This window comes from Topomyia yanbarensis, chromosome 1 (genome assembly GCF_030247195.1).
Source record: "Topomyia yanbarensis strain Yona2022 chromosome 1, ASM3024719v1, whole genome shotgun sequence".
In the NCBI taxonomy this organism is placed as follows: Eukaryota; Metazoa; Arthropoda; class Insecta; order Diptera; family Culicidae; genus Topomyia; species Topomyia yanbarensis.
Window position 1 is genome coordinate 12,626,506 of NC_080670.1, and position 22,491 is coordinate 12,648,996.

A 22,491-nucleotide genomic window follows, 5' to 3' on the forward strand; every position below is an offset into this window, starting at 1 on the left:
TGTTTGTTTTATGGGGAAAGGCCGCGTCCCCTTCCAAGGAACTTAGGATCAAAGGAGTGACATTAATCCTCTTAGCCAAGTCACTCCCAACGATTTATCACACTCCCATCAAATTGAAACAGTCGGTTCGGTTGTCCACGTTTCTTCCTTATTCAAGGTTCAAACTATCTAAGAATGAGTTACAGGGAATAAATGTAATCTTAAAAAAATGTGTCATTTTTCACAAAAACAAAAATTAATGTTAAAAATTTAAATTGCAAGAAAACTCATTTTTTTTAAAATTATTTATATTGTGTCAATAAAAGTCTAAAGAGAAAAGAATAATTTTGAAAGTAATTGATTGAAGGAGAACATATCGGTAAAAAAGTTTTTCTAACAATAACTTTATACATGTTATTAAACTTTATACTAATTGACATACAAAACTGTAATTTTATTACAGAATATAATTCTAAGTATCATTTTTTTTCGAGAGTTATCCTACTGGAACTGTAGAGCTAGGTTCTCGGAAGGGCTCCCCGAATATAATTCTAAGTATCATTTTAAATCAAAATGCATTTAACAAATATCTTCCAAAATGCAATAGTTTTAGAGATACTTGGAATTTTGTTCCAACAAAAACAATTAATTCGTGTTATTATGCCCTTTTTAAAAGTAATTCGCGTTACCTGATTCCAACGCTGTCATTGCGTAAGCGACTACGGATAGGCGACCTCCAGTTACACCTTAAAAAGTTCCATTTCATCAACTTCACTCGTGACTGAATTAATACTATTCGTAATGACGTGATGTCTCGGCAAGAGAAGATATTCACATAGGACACGTCTTTGTAGCTAGCGTCAATCCGGTACTAGTTTAGTCCTGTCACTAAGTTACTTTCGAATTCTGATGAGACGAAGTCCAAAGGCAAATCCCATAACTAATTTAGTTCTGGGTTTTGTGCATTTCACGCGCGAAAATGATTTCACCCAAGTGTAGCAATGTTTCCTTTATTCTTGAGACAACGCACACTAGATTGAGAGGCTAGTTGTCGTTCACTTTGTTCGTTCGTGGCTCAGGATCGAGCAGAAGTATAAAGTAGGCCAACCGAAAATCTATCAAGGATCGTTGATTCTGGGAACAAGTATCCTTCTTGATACTGGAACCGAGAATGTTTGATCCTGGATCCAAGAATTCTTGATCCTTGAACCATTGATTCTTGGTCTTGGATCCTTGATTCTGGAATTTAAGGGTACTTGATCCTGGAACTCAAGGATTATTGCTCCTGCAACGTAGCAACCTTTGATCCTGGAACTCATGGATTCTAGGGATCTTTCAATTCAAGGACTTAGAGGACGAATGGTCATAGGTCCTAGAACTCAAGGATACTTGTTTCTGGAACGGAAGGATCCTGGTTTCTGGAACTTTTATCCTGGAAATCTAGAATCTTGAATTCGATAACTCAAGATCCTTGATTCCGAAATTGAATGTCATTTTGATCCTGGTTTTTTGGGAGTCTTGATCATGGAACTCAAGAATCCTTACTCCTAGAACTCAACGTTTCAACCCGGAAGCTCAAGGACTCGCGATCCTGGAGTTCAAGGATCCTTGATCTTAGAACTGAAGAAGTCTTGATCCTGGAACTTAATGATCCTTATTCCTGGAAATCAATGATCCTTGATCTGGAACTGAATGACTTTTTGCCCTAGGAAAATCTAGAATCTTGAATTCGACAACTCAATGATCCTTTATCATGGAATAGAAACACCTTTTGATCCTTGATTTTTGGAGACTTGATCATGGAACTACGGAATTTTTGCTCCTAGAACTAAAAGATTCTTGCTCCTGAAACTGATCCTGGAGTTTAAGGATGCTTAATCCTAAAACTCAAGAAGTCCTGATCCTGAAACTCAACGATCCTTGATCCTGGAACTCAACGTTTCTTAATATTGGAACTCATCCTGGGAATCATGGATCCTAGGGTTCCTGTAATTTAAGGACTTAGGGACTGAGGAATCCTGAATGCTGGAACTCCAGGATCCTTGATCCCGGAACGCAAGAATCCTTTTTCCGGAACGTAACGATCCTCATTTAGACTGATTATCAAAATTGATAAAATATTTAAACGGATTTCTTGGAGCATACACCTCAAAAGCATGCAATTTCCTATGTTTGATATTATATTGGATTTTCAGGTTCTGAGAGCTTAAATGTGCAATCGACCATGAGAAAAGATCGTATCATTTGGGCCCTTTGGTCAATTTACATTCGAATTGATGGAATATTAAAAATCACAAGTAAATATCATCTTGAAGTGAAAGTTAATAGGGTGTCTGTTGATCTGATTATTTGGCTCAAATTGTATCTTACAAATCGCTTATATGAAGTAAAAATTTGATGCATGTCTTCTGCTTCGCTTTCAACCTAACCATGTGCTCCTCAAGGAAGCAATTAGGGCCCACTCTTGTTCACCTTTTTATTAATGAGCTATCTGTAGTATTACTACCAGGTTGTCGTATATTTGACGCTGATGACGTTAATTTATACATGGTCGTCAAGTACATCAGCTTTCGATGACTCTCTTCGAACTTCCTAACACTTAGTATTTACAAATGCAGTGTAATAAAGGGTGTTTCGATCAAAAATTGATCAACCTTAACTTGGTGCATTTTTTTCAACGTGCCTTAGAACTGCGCCTCCGCTCATTTTAAAAAGCAACATAGCAAAATTTTGCTCACGCATCGCGAAAATCCTAGCTATTGCCGCATCAACTATTACCAACGTAATAAAATTGTTCAGAGAACGTTTGTCGGCAACCAGAAAGACTGGATCTGGGGGAAATCGAAAATCAGGGGCAGCAAAAACAACGAAAGGAGTGGCCAGCTATTTCTAGCGGAGCCCCAACATCTCCGTCCGAGATGTAGCAAGCAAGTTGGATGTGTCGTCTACATACATCGAGCCAAAAACGTTGGCTAGAGAGATCGCGGAAGAAGTTTGATTATGTGGTACCAGATGACGAAATCTACGTCTAGGTAGACTTGAAACAGATTCCTAGGCAGAAATCTGTTATACGTCGACTGGAAGACGAAAAGTGGCTGAAATTTTCAAACATATTAAGCTGTCGAAGTTCGCAAAGAAATATCTCGTGTGGCAGGCCATTTGTTCCTGTGGCTTGAAGAGCAACATTTACATCGCAGTCGAGACCATCAACCTGGAACTTTATGTGCAGGAGTGTCTGGAAAAACGTCTGCTGCCTTTTCTTAATCAACACAGCGGTTCCGTTTTGTTTTGGCTAGATTTTGCATCTTGCTATTATGGAAAAAGTAAGTTGTCAGCGAGATGCAGTTCAAAGCAAGGAAAGTAACGTTGGAAGTTGTCCAAAAATTGATGGAAGGGGTCAAACGAAGACTTGACAATTTTTTCTCATAATTGTGTTGGAATTAAACTTGCAAAAAAAACATAATTTGATTATTTAACAAACAGTTTGACCGACTTAGACACATTATTGTTAGATCAATTTTTGAACGTAACACCCTTTAACTGCTTGAACTAGTAACAAGATTGGAGATAAGAAAAACGAACCGAATTTAATTGGACTATTTAATACAACAATGTGCCAAAGCTGGAAAATGCACAAGCTACGAAGAAGATATTCTTGTTTTTGTCGCCCTTTACTATAATCATCAAGCTAAAAAAATTTCTCATTATGGCGACACGATTGCCACAAATTGGTAACTGATTTTTTGTCCTTTTCGCGAATTGTCAATTCTCAATTCTCTTACGTGATTAAACCACCATTATTCCACTCAAACAAGACCATGCGTATTTCCCACACATACATTAGAATCCCCTTGGATTTGTTACCCAGCTGGTTAAATAAACGCTAAACATGTTTTACTGTAGGTCTCAAATGAAAGGGCGAGGTCCCTTCATCCATATCCTGAAGTTTCAATAATGCAACAGCCTTTAAGCCGTTCGAGCAAGAAATCGGTCACAATGGCTATCGATACTAATGGTCAAAGTTCCACCAAGAACTTGTTGGCACTAAAGTTCAGCATCCCGGAAAACTGAAAATATCTATATTACCGACCACTAGTTCAATTCGTTCGCTACATTCTGTTCAATTACTAAAATCGTGCACCCTAATACAGAAACGACCGCATCTGCCCCAGTGAAATTAAAAATTGAACGAACTACCCTGGTTATCCCTCCGAACCTTCGTTCCCCGAGCTTGCTTCCCGGTCGTTTTGCTGCTTAACGCCAACCATAATCGTGTTAGCGAAAAGTGTTCAAAATCATCACTTATTTATTGGCAGGTAGGTAGATAGGTAGGCAGGCAGCTTACCAAGTCCCGCCTGGCCGCGCCAGAGCGAAATCGTGCCCGACCAAATTGCACGACTTAGGCCGCTCCGTGTTCCCTCGCTCTCCCCCCGCAAACTGGAATATGGCAAAACCTGAAAGGTTGGAGAGTAAAAATTATTATTTCGCTTATTTTTATTGCCCGGGGTTGGAATTCGCGCTGCGCGTCGTCTTGGGTGGAAAAAAGTAGATTATTCTTTGCCACTTGGGCTCCCGAGGTAAACGAGAGGTAATTTCTTTTATTAGAAGGCGAAAAAAATCTCAATCGGGTTGTTTGTATGCGCAGCGATTACACTGAACTGGTAAAAGGCTTTCAGCGAGCAGGAAACGTCCAGCATAAATCCACTTTTGTGATCCAACAGAGGGTGAAAGAGTATTGCATTTTCCCCCTTTTGAGTGGGATTCTCTGCGGCTGGCGAGAGCACTTCTAGGCGAATGCTCAGTCAGCGCCTGCTTGCTATCGCGTGAAGTTCTCGCGCTCCTCTTCCCACTCGAACACGAGTGAGAACATGGGCAGCGCAAAACTAAAAAAAACTCGACAAACAATAAGCGTTTAGTGCATTACTTTTCATTTTCTCCCCCTCGCCACACCACCTCGCCATGTTTTCGACGTTTGTTGCGCTTTTAAAATCGAGTAATGTCTTTATTAACTGGGCGATACTTGGGGTGACTGTTTGCTGTATTTTGCTTCCTTCGCCAATGCTGCATGCACGTTGCCGCCCAGAGGCCCCAGACCGTAGCCAAAGCAGTCTATTTGTTTTTACGGTTGCCCTCGCCCGGTCGCCCAACCGAGCTACCGCTACCGGTTCCCACCTACCCGCTTTTTGTTTCGCGCCGCAGCGCATGGTTATTACGAAAAGCAGCGGAGAACAAGCGAAAAAAAGTGCACCATAAAATGTGCATCGTCGCGCGGTGTGTCATACCGGTACATACAAAACCCAGTAAACCGATTGACTGCGGTGCGGTGGTTATTTGCTTAAATTCTCGCAGCTTCCCATTCGCCGCGAACCCCGCAGCCGCTGTCGCGATGATCCAGGGGATCATTTTGAGTATAGAAAGAAACAAGCATTTTTTTTATTTGTTATTGTACCAGTTGAAACATTTCCCTCCGTGCTGTCGGGCCTCTACCCCGCAGTCGCTCCTGCCGAATGGGGCCTTTGTGTATGATTTATTGGACACGATTTGCACTTTTGCTGAATTTTTCTTTTACTGCACATTATGCTAAAACATTTACGATGCTTTCGGACGAAATCTGGCTGGTAATTGAAATGTAACACAGTGATCAATGTGCAGCGGGTTTTTATGATATCCGAATGGTATGCTGGTTAATGGAGTTGTTTTGAGTCGGTTTGTCATAGGCGAAGGTTTCGCCTTCTTCGGTTTCGGATTGCATTAGGATCTAAAATTTAATGTGATCATGATGGTTATCAAACTTGTTTGTATTGCATTATTAGTAGCTACTTTTATGGATACCGATATCCTAAAGCCAGGCACCACATTTCGTGTCATGTATCTGTCACACGACTCGAAGTACATTATCTTAAGGGAAAGTAATCGAAATAGCTCCTACACAAGACATCACAAACCTGGCGTCTTATTTGTCAAACCTTCTGAAACACTTCAGCTGGATCAATTTTATAGTGCATAACATTTGGTATGACACTCCACTTAGATAACGTACGAAAACCAAGTAACAAGATGTCAATAAGATACAAATTGTAAAATCATGTTTAGGTTTATATTTAATCTTTTTAAATATCTAAACTAATGTGTTTCACACATTTTCCACTTTTTTATGTCTTGTGTAACTTATGGCTTGTAAGCAGTTTTTGTTTGTGTGGTGAATCACTGACACCTTTTCTGATTCGCTATTCCCGATTGTGTACCAATGTTGAAGTCTAATTCTACACTAAGTAACAGCATATATTGATATACCGGCTCTCCCACGCCAAGGTATAACTGTCAAAGCTTTGGTTTAAAACCGTATTTGAAAAAAGCAAACTTTCAAGTAGAAAATTTTTGAATTGGTCTATGATGAAGCTGTTGAATTACACAAAAAGTTTTTGTGTGGCAAGCGATCTGTAGATGTGTCAAAATAAGCTAACTTTTTTATTAAATCTGGAACCGTCTTACGACAAATCTACACTGACGAATACCTCCAAAAGTGACTTCTTGAGGTCTCATGACGGTCTAACACTAGCTTTGTACTACTTTTGCTTCCCTAAACAGTGGTAAGCATTTCAACAATCCAGAACTGCATTCAATCAAAAAATGTACGGCCATCAGAAGCTAAAACTTCGTAAAATCGCACTCCTGGTTCTTTCTTCAAAATTATCCAGTGTAGTACTCAGCGTCACTCTTTCGAGTTTGAACCGCTCATATGGTAGTCGGTCTTTGCCAGTATTGCTCTTCTTCCATCTATTCTTCTTCTGGGCCGCCGATGGATCAAGAGCCTCTGTCATTGTGTTTATTATATGTATTACGCACAATAAACATGTCGTTTGCAATTTGGCATTTAACCCAATTACGGAAACGTGTCTGATAGGGAGAGTGGAGATGCCAATTCATTTGGGATATCTTTTATACTTTTTGTACTGGAAAATTTAAAAATGATCATTGAAGTTTTGATAAGAAGCAATACTCCCGATGGTCGGCTGTTCGGAGATTAAATTGCTCATTTCAAATTATCGGAAATTGATGGCGAGCGACTTTCGTACATATTACTAAGATCATATTGTCTATAGATGAATAGGTACATCTATTATATTCCATGCGGATTTATCCGTTTATGTAACGTCCCGCGAAAGAATAAATATGAAAATGCCTTTTCGAACGGCATTCATATTTTGTAGAGGTCGCACACCTGAAAACTTTGATCTAAAATGAAAGCGCGTGAGTACTTAGCTAATTCACAATATCAACTAAGATATATCCTGATTCATTTCCCTACCTAATAACACCAACCCTATCCTGTGACACTTGTGGATGATGCAGAGAATTCCTCGGTCATAATAGTCACAAGTGTTGAACTAAGAGTCCTTCCCATTCCAGAATTGACCTGGACGGACGTGGCCATCTACGTTATCGATCTATAATCTTAGTCTCTTTGGGTTGCACGTTCAGTATGATGTTCTACTCCCAAGTATTATACAATTGGTTCAATGTGCAATTTCAACAGTCTTTAATCAACCTCGGAAAACTGCCGGGCGGTCAACTAAGCTAAGCTAAGCGTAAGATCTCTTTCAGCATACTTCCAAAGCTAGGAACATCGAGCATTGTGGATATGCTCTTATTTATCTTAAAACAGAACGATATTAATAAAACTTGGTAACCGTGTACCGCAGGGTAGCAATCTAGGTCCACTGTTTTCCCCTGTGTTTTTTAATGATATTGCTGAAGTGCTAGGTTTCGGCTGTCAGCTCATATTTGCCGATAACTTGAAGCTGTATTTAGGTATACACTCAGTCAGGAAGTACCGTTGACTGTATGCTCTGTTGAATCGCTTCGTTAACCCTTAAATGCGCAATGTTGTTCTCTAAAACAACATCGCGAAAATCATCTCAAAATTGTCACAGTAACGTATTGAAGTACACTCAGGTTTTTTTTACGCGGGGGATACAGGCCGCGTAAATGAAAACCGCGTAAATTTCAAAATCCGCGTAAATGAAAACCGCGTAAATTTCAAAATCCGCGTAAATGAAAACCGCGTAAATTTCAAAATCCGCGTAAATGAAAACCGCGTAAATTTCAAAATCCGCGTAAATGAAAACCGCGTAAATTTCAAAATCCGCGTAGATGAAGACCGCTTGAATTTAAGAATCCGCGTTAAAAAGAACCTCGTTGATGGATACCGCGTAAATTCCAAAATCCGCGTAAATGAAAACCGCGTAAATTTCAAAAACCGCGTAAATGAAAACCGCGTAAATTTCAAAATCCGCGTAAATGAAAACCGCGTAAATTTCAAAATCCGCGTAAATGAAAACCGCGTAAATTTCAAAATCCGCGTAAATGAAAACCGCGTAAATTTCAAAATCCGCGTAAATGAAAACCGCGTAAATTTCAAAATCCGCGTAAATGAAAACCGCGTAAATTTCAAAATCCGCGTAAATGAAAACCGCGTAAATTTCAAAATCCGCGTAGATGAAGACCGCTTGAATTTAAGAATCCGCGTTAAAAAGAACCTCGTTGATGGATACCGCGTAAATTCCAAAATCCGCGTAAATGAAAACCGCGTAAATTTCAAAAACCGCGTAAATGAAAACCGCGTAAATTTCAAAATCCGCGTAAATGAAAACCGCGTAAATTTCAAAATCCGCGTAAATGAAAACCGCGTAAATTTCAAAATCCGCGTAAATGAAAACCGCGTAAATTTCAAAATCCGCGTAAAAAAAACCGCGTAAAAAATACCGCGCAAAAAACCGCGTAAAAAAAAACTTGAGTGTAATGAGACAATTTTCACAAAATTTGAAATGAAATGCCTTTAAGCGTTAAGTGGTTTCGCAAGAATCCGCTTATAATAACTTATAATTGTTGAATACTTCATAGGAAGAATGTACCGATCGTCTTCTGCTACTCAACAAGTCAAAGTTTGATTTGGCCGACAAATTCGGCCGGAAACTGGTGATCTGGCAAGGAGTTTGCAGACAAAGCGAAAAGCTTGCTTTGGTTCCCGCAGTTGCAAATTTCTTACCAAATCACCAACCGAACGATGGACTTGAAGTTGCATAAGCAACTTGCATACCTGAAGAAGTGCATACTACCATTTATTAAGGCTCATAAAGGTCCCGTGCGGTTCTGGCCAAATTTGGTCAGTTGTCACTACAGCCGAGAGGTGCTATAGTGAATCTGCGATAATACGGCGAATTTCGTTAACAAGCAAATCAATTCACCCAACAGTGGACAGTTCCGCTATATCGAAAAGCTGTGAGCAATTATCAAACGAAAGTCAAATAAAACTGACGAGAACTGCCAAGTGTGGCAGATGATTCTTTACATTCCAAGGAAAGCCCCTATGCAGACATTTAGCAATATCATTTAATTAACGACCGGAATGGATTCCGTACTGAAAGCCTTACTACGTTTTATCTGATCGGATCTTGCTTGGATAAGAATATGTAAGTGGACGTTATATGCACAAATATTGATAGCATCTCGTCCAAGTGAATCTGACATATTATTCTTCTCCGCAAACCTTTTAAGCTAGGAGCATCGAACAAGCTGATATATCGTATACGCTCTTATATATTTTCCTATAGAACGCTTTGAGTGAAACTAGGCCACGTGTACCGCAGGGTAGCAATCTACGTTCACTGCTTTCCGCTTTGGTTTTAACGGTATAGCTGAAGATCTAGGTTTCAGAGGCATGCTCATATTTGTCGACAGTTTAAAAGGTCCACACCTAGAGCTAAGTTTCCTTGGAACAATAGCAAGCGCGTACAAAGGATTTTACAATATCTTGATTTTTTTTGCGAAATGATGCCCTTCTTGAAAAAAACACTGAAAAACTCATAAAAGTAATATTTCCGTCCAGCCAAAAAAGTCATTTGGATAAACATACGTTCAAAATGTTCAGTGCGCTCAGGGTATATATAAAAGGCACTTAGGCAGAATTGAAAATGTGCACATTTGGATATTCTTGTGGCTTTTTATTGTTTGACATATCATTTTCAATACTCTAAAGCACATTTTAGACTACTAAAAAAGTTTTTTTTTCAAATTCTATGGTAGTTTGACCCTCTAAGTTCAGCTATAACATCTATTGGGTTGCTCTATTCTACAAAAAATATTATGTCGCTAACAAATTTAAGTTTGATATCGCTGATTAATTTAATCGGAAACTGGTGATATAGCAAGCAGTTTGCAGCTGCGGACTCTAGAGTAAGTTTTTCATCACGAACAACTCGATGAACCTGAAGTTGTATAAGCAAGCGGTCTAGAGTAAAATGGACCAACATTCGTACGGTCTGGTAGTGTTAGATTTTCGGGTTAGTTGTTAGATGTAACTTTCTGCTCTGATAGTACAGCGCATGAGTTTGCAAATTAATTCGCCTGAACGAGCTCGAACCGTCGTTATTTTATCATAAATGCTTCACTTTTTGATCATTTAAATGTCTCCCTAGATATCGTTACATATCGTAATCCCGAATCTACAAATTGCCCCCCCACCCCTCCGTGAAGAGGGTTTGTCGATTGGGTTTTACTGGTATTTCCAACTATTGAAGCTCCAAGTGATGGATAAAACAAGCTCACTCATTGTAGCAACACACAAGAGGCTTGTTGGTTTCGAGCTATACGTGCTTCTAGAGGAACCCTTTGGCGAAATGCCGATATTGCTAGACTCAAGAAGTTATGTTGATACTCGCCTGACGTAGATGAAGTAATCGATTGTCTTTTTAACACGCACTTTCCAGGCTGTACGGAGCTATCACAGACGACTGGGCGCTTGAACGTTTTGCTCCATATAAGTCTACGGGAAATATGGACAAAGCACAAGATTCGCTCTTGGGCTGTGTTCGAACATGCCAACTGTTGGCGTAGCTTGCAAATTTGCTTTCAAACAAAAATTTTTCTGACGGTTGTGAGTCGGGAAACGTAAAAGAATTTTTCAAGCACAATTGTAGTATTATAATCATGGCACTGACTGGGCATTGCAAACTCAATTATTACATGACTACTATTCAGAGTGCTGAGCATTATTCGTGTGATCTTTGTGAATCCGATTACGGTACTTATGATTATAATATTTTTTTTTAAAAAAAGCTTCTGTGGAATAATGTGGTGAACTGTGCAAAATTTTAAATCATTTACTCCAGTAGATGTACACCGCATATTTTCGAGGTGCCTCCAGGGACCCACTGTATTTCGCCCAATGTTCAATATTTTGCAACGAAAACATTTAGAAAAGTATTATTCAAATGTTGCATTATCGTATGGATCCGGATGGTTGCAGATTCAAATCCTATCTTTGGGGGGAATTTTTTCACATAATTACAGTCGTTTAACTCATCATTTCGATCTGTTTTCCCCCTCATATGCACCCAAAAGAGTCGTTTTTGTGGATAAAACTTGTTGAAAACATGGACATCGTTCATCCTCATACTCAGACCAAACTATGCGTATTTTGCTCGCATATTGAACTGCTCAACATAATTTGTGATCATCATCGGTATATAATTTAAAAACGACACCGATAGGAATCATAAATTGTGCTGTGAAATACGTGTATCTGTTTTAGGCACTTATTTTAACCTAGCTGGCCATTCGCTAGAGCAAATAATATGGTGTGGTACAATTTTGAGTATTTCAGTCTAAATCGATAAAAGCCACATTGTCTTATCTTTTCATAAAAACCACATTTCGCTAACGAGATGGCCGAATCTTGCAATCCTTCAAATCAATTGCTACTGTACTGATCCTTATCGAGTGAATTTAACTCCCTTTTAATCCACTATCCCCCGCTATAGGAATAAAAAGAACGGCCATTATACTCAAACTAGTAGAAAAGAAAATGATAAAATCTTTTCAATTCGTCTATAAACTGGATATGAGTATTTCGATCACAGTGCTTTGATTTTTTTTCTGGAGCACCACATGCAGAACACCTGTACTTTGGTTGAGATATCTCTTGAATCTCAAAATCTAATGACAACCAACAACGCTGTTCGTTAAAAACAATAATTTGGGTGTGTTGAGACCACGCGTTGTTGTTTTGAGCCCAGAACCACGAAATACCCCGAGCCCTCTGGTCCTCGCTCAGTTTGTCCATGGACATAAAAACCGTACCGGTAGTCTCCGCTCATGGGTTTTTCCTTCTTCACAAAACTGAATGAGCCGCACTCGAATGGTCAAAACAATTGAACAATATGAAATCATCACTATTAATAATTGCCGGTCAGAGACTGATTACGGTCCAGTTGTTAATTCACCGTGGCAGCAGCTCGGCTATTGAAAACAACTGCATTCAAGCGGATCGCAAAGGTCAACCGCTAGCAGATTAGGGAAGCAAAACTCGACCCAGCGTGAGCTACACTCCGGTATGATAGAGCAACAACGACTACGAAGAAACGCTTGTGTTTACATTCCGTCGGCGATAATTCTTAATTGGTTGATAATTTTCCGACTGACCAGGTCCCGCGATCATTACTAAATTGTTTCACATAAATCGAGCGACGTAGAGAGCTCGATCCGCACCAGCTAATCAGCAGCGAAGCGCGATAACGGCGGCAAATCGGGCTGACTTCGGTGTACCGTTTCGAGTAAAACACGATCTATTCCATTTACTTTGTCAACAGATTGTCAAAAAAGACATGAAGAACGTTGTCCGTCGGATCGCTTCAGTTTCAATTATTCGGACCGAATCGAAAACAGGGTATACACAAACGGTCACGGCAGTGACCGGGGCCGCGAAGGTTATCGCACCGGAATCGAAGGTTGTAAAGTAACACTTAGCTGTTGCTGATTGTTCGGACAAATTTTCCGGCGCAATTTGAGGTTATGTGTGTTCTTATCGCGGCGGTTCGTTGTTTTGTGCTTGCTTTGTTTTTCTTTTGTTGTTTATCAATTTTATGTAGTTTAATTAGGCGCAGCTCCGGTGAAGCGTGTCATGATGCTGCTGTAATATTTATGATTTTTCGGCAATAAAAAAAAATATTCCCTGAATCGTGAATTACTGGATTTGGAAACACATTTCGGTATCAATTATTTTGACTCATTGCTGATTTAACACTCTGGCCTATTTTTTTTTTTTTGATAGTGACACAGAGTTTAATAGATTAGTAGATCTATGACTGAATATTGGTTTTTATGTCCTTCAAACGCAATTGTCACGAATTATTTTGTCGTTATTCGACGCACAGTGGCAAAAAGTTACATACAAGCTAGCATACGCGACATCTAAACGCGATCGAACACAGTAACGTGCAAACGCTCGAGCACTGCGCTATTGTCCCTACGCCAGCACTTATCAGAACCGTACAATGAATATCACATTCAGAATCCCGACCCGCTGCAATTGGCCTTAAGTAGTGTTTTATTGGTTGACATTTCCCGTCTCGTCTGCAACTGTAGTGAGTGATTCTGACCGCTAGTCCTGCCGAGACCCTAGAGCTCTACAGCTCCAGTAGGACAACTTATCATAAATCTTAAACACGTACGTCAATACTCATAAAATAATAAGATATTTAATAACCAGTACTATGAGGAACAGTTCATGTTGTAAAGAAGGAAAGATAAAATAAGAAACATTGTTCCTACTTTATAATATTTATAATTGAATACTGTATTCACATTTGAATAAACAAAAATTAAGATTGAACGTGAATGAAGTGGTTAAAAAGAGCAACTATGCGAAAACATTGTTGCTCCCATTTAACTCTTAATTTTGTTGGGTAATGCCAAAAATTTTGCGTCCTGGTATTGACCCGTATGTCAAAAACCAAAAATTAATTGCATGTTGTAAACTATTCCATTTTGGTTCCGTAAGAAAATATGGAATCGTTCAAGATTCTTTAAACCTCTTTAAAACTATGTGGGCAACTTTATTTCCACTTTAGAGTTAAAGTCCAGCAGTCTGACTGCTTTGGATTAATTCACAGAAAGGTACTGCCACTTTTTCCATACCTGAAACGACAAATTGAAGGGAATGTCAACACATCTGTAATAAAACGAATAGTCTATAGATGAAGAATTCCTAATTATTAAAATAAATTATAAAATAAATTATAACAAACTTTTTCCATAGGACCCAAACGTACAAATGTCAACCATCAGTTCTTCTTTCTTTCAAAGCTGAAATCAGACCTGATTCAGTTCTATGCAGATTTGCACAATTTTCTTCTAGACATATATTATAGAAAGGCTCAGAAAGAATAGCTCATGTTCAAAAGAAGGAAAATGACCACAGAATGTTGTCACTCTGAAGTCGGTTTATGGTACCATGTTGGTTCGCTTCTCAGAATTCTGATAGATTTCTTCTCATGATTCTGGTGTAGGATTGTCAACCTTAGTGAAACTTTGACCCGGAAATTTTACCGGTTAAGGGGGGGGGGGGGGGGTGGACATTAAGAGAAACTCTAAAAGAATTCGCGAAAATCAGCCAGAGTTTCAAATCAGAATCAATTAAATGTTAAGGATAATTTCATCACTTTGCATTACATAATGAGTTAAACAGTTGTTCTCAACCTTTTTCATACCATGGATCCCTTAGAAATCCCTCTAGGTTGCTGCGGACTCCCACAAATAAACATCGATTTTGTATGTTATCAATATGTTATTTTCAGTTTGATAGGAAACAATATTTGAAATTTCAATATGCACTCGGAAAATTTTTTTTTTTTCGCGGATCCGCAGCAAACGACTTCCCGGCTCCCTAAAGGTGCGCGGATCCCAGGTTGAGAATCACTGAGTTAAAGGAAACAAACATTTTACTCACATTCACAGCTAAGTACGATGTTTTGCAAAACGTACCATTGTTCTAAGCCGTTCAAATTTAGGTGTACATTTTTTCTGTTTTTGAATTTGAGAACAGTTTTGTCGGTCCAGTTGGATGTAGCTCTTCCCTTGCTCCGGTTAACCACAAATAATCCAAAAGCAACAGCCACTCTCGCTGTGGAAGATAACCCAAACGAGCTTTGGACCCCTCCAGAGTTAACAATCGAGAACAGCGGCATCGCTTGGGAAGCACACTGCGATATCTGTCGGGTTTTTTTGCGGGAAGGCATGAATCCGGTTGTTCGTTCCCACATTTTCTAAAATAATGTGGATTGTTGGTTACCCGACTCGGCCGGGCAAGAGACCACTGGTTAAGCAGCCATAACAGAAACCTCTATTCTGTCATCCACGTCACCTAGTGACTAGATGAAGATGTTAGTGAAATAATTTGGCATAAAAAGGTAATTGACCATTTCAAATTATTTTCAGTGACTTAGTGCAACGTTAACGTTAGTAAATAGTGGAGTATTGTTATCTAATGCTTTAATAAAGTTGATTTGTTTTTTTTATTTTCCTTGTTTTGCGTATAAAATACGTAAACAAGAAATAAATTAGTAATAAACAAAAGGTAAAAATTTAAACATATCCGTGATCTTACCCATCCTTGAAATCTGGTGATATCCATCTCAAAATTCCTGTGGAATCAAACTTAGATTTCTGATGAAATATTTCCTTCTGGTTGTATTCTTAGCAGAACAATGCCAAATTGCCCCTAAGGATCCTGATGGAATCTTTTTCTGTGGCCTAATATACTAAAAGCCCTCAAACTGGTGGGGGGCGCCTTAAGACTACTACCCTTGATACATTTGAACTGATTGATTCCTCATAATTGAGCAGGTGTAAAAAGACATATTCAATGAAAACGATAAAGCATCACATCACATCAAGGGTCTACTTTTTCATCTCACCCTGAATTGAAGCTAAAAATCGTTCCGCCAAAATTGTCGACTCCAGAAGCAGTAAATATAACAATAAATCGTTGTCCCAACCGACAGTGTGCAATAGTGTGTGTGTGTTGTTGACCTTTCGAATAAGATCAAGACCAATTATTCGGGACGTTGAACAAATATTAAAATTGCAGATCGAGCTCAAGCTGGCAGAAGTCAACACCTTTCAATTGCACTATATATAAACGCTCGTGCCTTGCGCGATAATACAACCCTGATCACAAACGCAAACGTTCAAACCCGATTAGTGTCGCACACCTACGCCTCTGATCTTGCATGTATAAAAATGACTCGGTAATTAAGGGGTTGCACCACTGTATATTTTTTCCAATTGATTTTTATTGGCCTAAAGGCTTTAAGGTCCTAAAAACGATATGTCAAAATATGGAAGGCGACAATAATTTATAAATGATCACTATTTTCAGATGGTCGAAAATGTAACTCGAACAAACGATTTGATCGTTTTGAAACATTCACAGTATATTAAAAATTACTTTTCCAGCCACGTACATAGGTTTTTTTTGTGATTGTGTAAATTTGTGTAATAAGCAATTTTGTGTCATTTCGTGAAAAATCAAAATATCGAAAAAAAAATCGTACGTATTTCGCTTGCTATCGTTCTAAGGAATCGCAAAAACTTTGGTTATTAGCTCTAGGACAAAAAACAGGAGATAGATTTCCGGTCATTGATCCTTTCCAACAAAAAACTCACCGGCTGGAAAACGCGTCACAGCCCCCAGCTTGCGGTTAAATTACTTGAAAACACTACTTTTTCTACATCACAAGCAAGATTATAAATCCCATTTTGAAGAATAGCGATTGATTAATTCATGGAGTCAAGAAAAATATCCCACATTTATCTATTTTTTCGTGCTCCACAGTGATGTAACCCCTTAACTCAGCGACGTCAGTGTGTTTGCTCATTCGAATTAAGTCTTAGGCGCGAACATCTAAACGTTGAGCTCAATATCGCAGTCGGAATCATGACTCGTCACAATTGGTCTTTGGCAGTGCTTTAATGGGTGATATTTCCCGTCTCGTCTGCAACTGTAGTGAGTGATCCTGCCAAGTAGCCCTTACAGTACCAGTTGAATCACATCCGAATTTTTTTTGGTGGTGTAAACAAGATAATGTTGAGAAGCGCTGAAGAACTGTTTTTTGCGAACATATTTACTGAAGATCGAGATTCTCTCTCTGTGGGACCCGCTAAGTTATAGGCCATTATTTTTTCCATCACTCCTTGAATAGTATAGATGGTACTTACGAAGGGTTCTCAATCAAACGACTAAAAAGTAAGTAAAATTTGATTTTTTTGTAGGCCAATGGCCTCCAATAAAAATGGTTTTCTTTCGAGAGGTCAAAAGAAGAAGTTTTTAAATTGAACCGTTTTCAAATGAGATTGCACGCAGTTTTGAAAAATCATGTTTTGAGATTAACGTGCTTTGAGAACAAGAATAAGTGGCATTTCAGTCAAAATTTAGAAACAAAGGTTTTGTGATTTATAAACACGAATTTGCGTTAATATGTATCTTAATCAAATAAATAAAAATGGCGATTCCAATATGGCGGACTGAAATATGACTAACAATTTTGACCAAAACTTTTCGTTTTTCATCGTTTTCTGTGGTTGTTTGATTATTCACGATTAGTCTGCGATGCCGCTACAGATCAAGCCGTGATATACCTTCTCGAGACCTGTACATTCTAGCATTCTAGGAACGTGCATAATGTCATGAAAAGGCTTCTACCTGAGGCGCGCGTTTCGAGCCGAGAGCGTTCCATGGCGGCCAGGACGCCGCTTCGAACAATAGCTTGTAGAAACTTTTTGATGCGCGGATCGAAAAACCCGCTTAACACAATATAGTAGACATTTATAGCTTTAAAAAATTGTGTATTTAGACAATGAGGAAACTTCATCGACCATATCAAACTCATGGAAATGATATTTGAAGAGATATTTGTAAAAATAATGTTAAGTGGTCAGCCAGATAGAACGAGCTAGAGCGTCCAAACTGTTCGAAGAAGAGACTTGGTGTATTCAGCAAAGTGTGTAAATATAAGAATAAAATAACAATCTTAGGACAATCATAATCTTAGGAGTTTGCCACTTTTCAAAAGATAGAACGAACATATTTGCATTTGTCATTTATTAAAGAGTCCGTAAGATACAATCAGACCAATGAAGCGCTGTGTCCAAGAAAATTCTCGTCTGACACAAACAAGGCACTAAACGAAGGTAACATAATCTCCCCGAAAGCATCTCAGAATTTCTGGGTAGCACCCTATTTTTTCCTCGTTTCTATCGATTCCATCATTATAATAATCTACCAGCTCCTCCCACTGTAAAATCATCATCCAACTTTGTTCATATTAACAACAATCTTGAACCTTTTCTCCCTAGCTTATAAATCAATCAACCAGAAAAGCACAGACAAACAGACGCCCAACATTTCACGGCTTCGCTCGTTTTCGCAATACCCTCTACACAAATTATAATAATCCAAGTGTCCCGTATCTTCATTTCCAACCTCAGCTCTGCTCAAAGACACCTTCCTCTACGAAGGAAACGTCAAGCTCACTCGAATGAGACTCCACGTAATCCGACTTACATCTCTGTACCTCGAAAGATCTTTCCAGTTTATTTACCTTTGATTTGACTTGCTTTCAAGTCGAGACAGGGCAACAAACATTTGGCAGAAGATCCCCGTACGGGGACAATCTCTGGTCCTTCCCATCATTCGGTACGTGGAAGTAGAGGGTGAGAGTTGAAGATAAAAAGCCAGAACCAAAATACTGGCAAACAGAACGAGCGAGCGCGCGGGCTAAGCAGCTTACAAATTTCGATTCAACTCCCTCCTGCTTCCTCCCTCCTGTAGGTAACAGCTCGCGCAAAGACGAGATCCCGTAACGAGATAACAACGGAAACTCAAATTGGATTTACCCGGGATTAGCTGGGTCGGGGGCTCGGGGTTCGAGTTCAGGTCCGGTACGGAAAGAGGAGGCGGTGCAGGTTTGTAATCCTTGCTTTTTATTTCGCTGTCACAAAGTCGCGAATGTTGGCAGGTGAATCGTCCAAGGCGAGGGATGGTCTTTCAAGCAATTGTCCTTCGTGTGTTAGGTTAGGTGGGAGTTGGAGTACGCCGGGAAAGGTGAGCAGTTTCCCGAGAGAGAGATGGTGGAACGCTAATCCTTGCGATGTCGTTAAATTGATTCTCTGTCGGGATTAGCATTTTTTATGAGTTTGGTTCGACAGAGGCAGCTTAATTTTTAACTAACTTTGCAGGTCTAATTGGAATTTATGAAATCTTGTTAGTGCGGGTTTTTCGTATAATCCTTCTTCGTCGATATGTTAATAATTTTGATAACAAAAATATCAGTTTCTAGTAAAAATAACCAACTCCATTGAAAAGTTGCTAATTGCAAATTATCAGTGGCTGTGCTGCTGAAAACAAAGAAACAACTTAAAAGCTGCCACTCCAGAGGCATGAAGTACATTCACCTCCAACCTATTTTCCCCTTTCAATCTCTTGTGGGACCCTCAATAACTATTGAAAATTACAGGCTTCTTTGTAGCGAGCAACGTGCCGAACCATCACTAGGAAAACAAATAAGAATTGAACATCTGAAAACATCTCAATTAAGGCCTAATATTTAACATTTTAATGACACCGCACCTCCACAACATCGAATCCTGTTGTCATTATATATTTTGTATATGCGCACCCGCACGCGATCGCGTAAAGCAACCAATTTACTCACCATTAGTGTTGGTAGCAACACTGTAGAACCACATCGGTACGCCAGAATGAGACAACAGCAGCAGCCGCGATCCAAGAAGGCGAGAAAGCAATAAAAATTGCATGGCAGCTCTTCCGAAGCTGCGCGCGAATGCCTGAATTAAGTCGTAAGGCATTCAGCACTCGCGCTTTCATGTCGACGCTGTCGGAATGGGTAAAAGAGACAACCGATGCGCGCAAGCGTCGCGTGGCTTGCTTGCTCCCCTCTGCTGCTGCTGCTGCTGCTGTGTGATCGCCGCGTGGTTGTCATAACGATTGTTCAGCTGCGGTTACACACTCGATCACTCGATCTGCTGGGATTATGTTTCCCCACTTTCCGCGATCAGAGAGAGTAAAACGGACAGAGAGAGAGTACGGTCTTCTCAGTAGGTTGTGTTGGTAAACTCGCGACCCCGGCTTGCATTGCATATAGGTACCTATCTATTCATATGCGATGATCGAAACTGTGTACATAGGCGAGCTCCACCTCGGTGTGGTGTGGTTCTTTGCGCAGTAGGCTGGGCGTTTGAGAAACAAAATAAGATATATGTAAAATGTTATGTCATTTTACAGGGCAATTTGTAAACCGCTCGACGAAAATCGGAATGGACTGGTGCTGTTGATCGGTTAGGAATGGCGGATACTTGTCGGATTAGGATATAAAATGATTCTCTTAATGTACAAATAAGTATATGTTTAATCATGATCAAGATGTGGCGGTACTTCACGTTGCGTTGCGTTGCGTTGTGACGATGATTTTGGCGGATTGCACACCGACTTCATCATGTTTGACTGCTGATTATCTAATAAGAGTTGCTTAGGAAATGGTAAGTAGGAATTCATACCAATCCTACCCACATTAAAACCTCAACAGCATGATAGCCATCATTGCCGGCCGCCCCCATCTTCATCGTTCACGGGGAAGGATAAAGGATAAGGTAGACAGGAAGTGTTGATGCTCCACCTACTTAACGGAAGGACGACGATTCATCAGACTTTTCCATAGGTGTCGCGGAGTTGGTAGTTTGGAAGGGTATCAGGTCTAGGATTCGCTCCAAGCAAGCGATGCGACCTATAAAGCATATTTTATTAGGTAGTTGTTTAGTTAGTCTTCGAGTGCACGATGACTCGAAAAAGAAAAGATCTTGTTTAGTTTTTGGTTCTTTTTAAACTCTGGGCAGCCGGCTACCGAGAGTATTTTATGTTCCCTAGACAAAAGCAATTTGAACTCCACACAGCCGACCGTGGGAGTATTGCCTAGGTAAGCTAATGGGCCGTAATGCGTAATGGGCCGGATCCCTATTTATTGAAACAGTATTTATACGGAATTTGTTACTTCTTCTCTACGATATATTTATTGAGTTGAAAACTACCGAGTGATAACACATTATACAGGCAAAGATAGCGCGAGATGTTATAAATCATGGAATGTATTTCTTATTTTCCATATCGGATTTTTTTTGGAATACAAGTACACGAGCGATAATAACGAACACTGAAGGGAAATATAAAGGATTGTTAACCTGATGCACGGGCTTGTTAGCAATAACGGAGCTTGAAATAAGGTTCATAAAAACAGACGCGGCGAATTTTCAATACGTATTGACCCGTGATCATCGATACTAGTCAGATTAGTCGTATTGGGGCTAATTTCCGATCAACTATTCATTTTTACGGCAATGTTTTCTCGACTAGAACTGTTCGCACCCTCTCATTCTGCTACTATCGGCAGAAGGCTGATAGCACCCAGTCGTCGCCGGTCTAAGGACCAAATGTCATCAATAGACTTAGACTCGCGTGGAGGCATGAGATAGGAAACTTGTGAGAATTTTGTTATCCCACCATTTGACGACCAAGACGTGGCGGTACTTCAAGAAGTATTTACCGGTAGTTACACTACATAGAAATTTGAAAAAAAAAAAAAAATCAAAGATTTTTTTTAAAGTTTGGCGGAGTTAATCGTGAGTATTTGTCACGCACACCGCGAATAAAAAATAAAATTCCAATAATTTCGTACAGTTTCTTATTATTTGTATGATTTTCCGAAATTTCGTAGAATTTCCCATAAATTCGCAAACAAATCCCTAATGTAGTAGAACTTGTCTTTCATTTTTAAGAACTTTTGTCGGATTTTTTTTAAACTTGGGGATCTCTTTGAAAGTGGAAAACTTTCCCAAATGTGCGAAATTCATAAAAAAAATTGTAGAAGTTCTTACAAATTTCTCTTCTCTTTTTGAATTTGAAATTTCCGGGCATTCCATGAAGAGCCGACAATCTTAAAAACCTCATGTTTTTCTAAAGAACAACTCATGAATTGTGCGAAAGTATTCCACCAATCGATAGTAAATTAATCAACGCTCATACTTATTCCATGTGTGCTATGGAAAATTTTACTAAACCATTAAAAGATTTAGTTTTAGCCAAAACATCGAAAATTTTCGAATCCATTAATCATTCCCATTTGTGATCCGGTTAGTATAGCTTTTTATGCTCTTTATGCAAAATTATAGAATTTTCTATCCTAACTAATTTTATTTCAATTTCTTGACAAACCTTTTTCGAATGAGTGAGATCTAGTTTTTGACATATGTTTTTACTAGAGTAAGAATACATTTTTTACATTTTTAAAAGAAAATTTAGGTAATCCCCTAAACCTCACTGGTTGGTCCAATTGGGTGTACCCCTTAGGCTTAAATACGTTAGGCATGCGGACTTTTGGCAAACGTACATTAAGCATAATGGACGTTAATTCTTTGTTTCTGACAACCACAGTTTTTGAAGTGAATTGAAAACTTACTGTTGTTACTCTGTCATGTAATTCACTAAATAATATAATAAAATGAATAAAGTGTCTTATTTAGTAGAATGAAATAATTCGCCATAATATTCTTTCTTGTCAACAATAATACTTTTCTTGCATGTTCTCCGAAAGAATAGTTGTT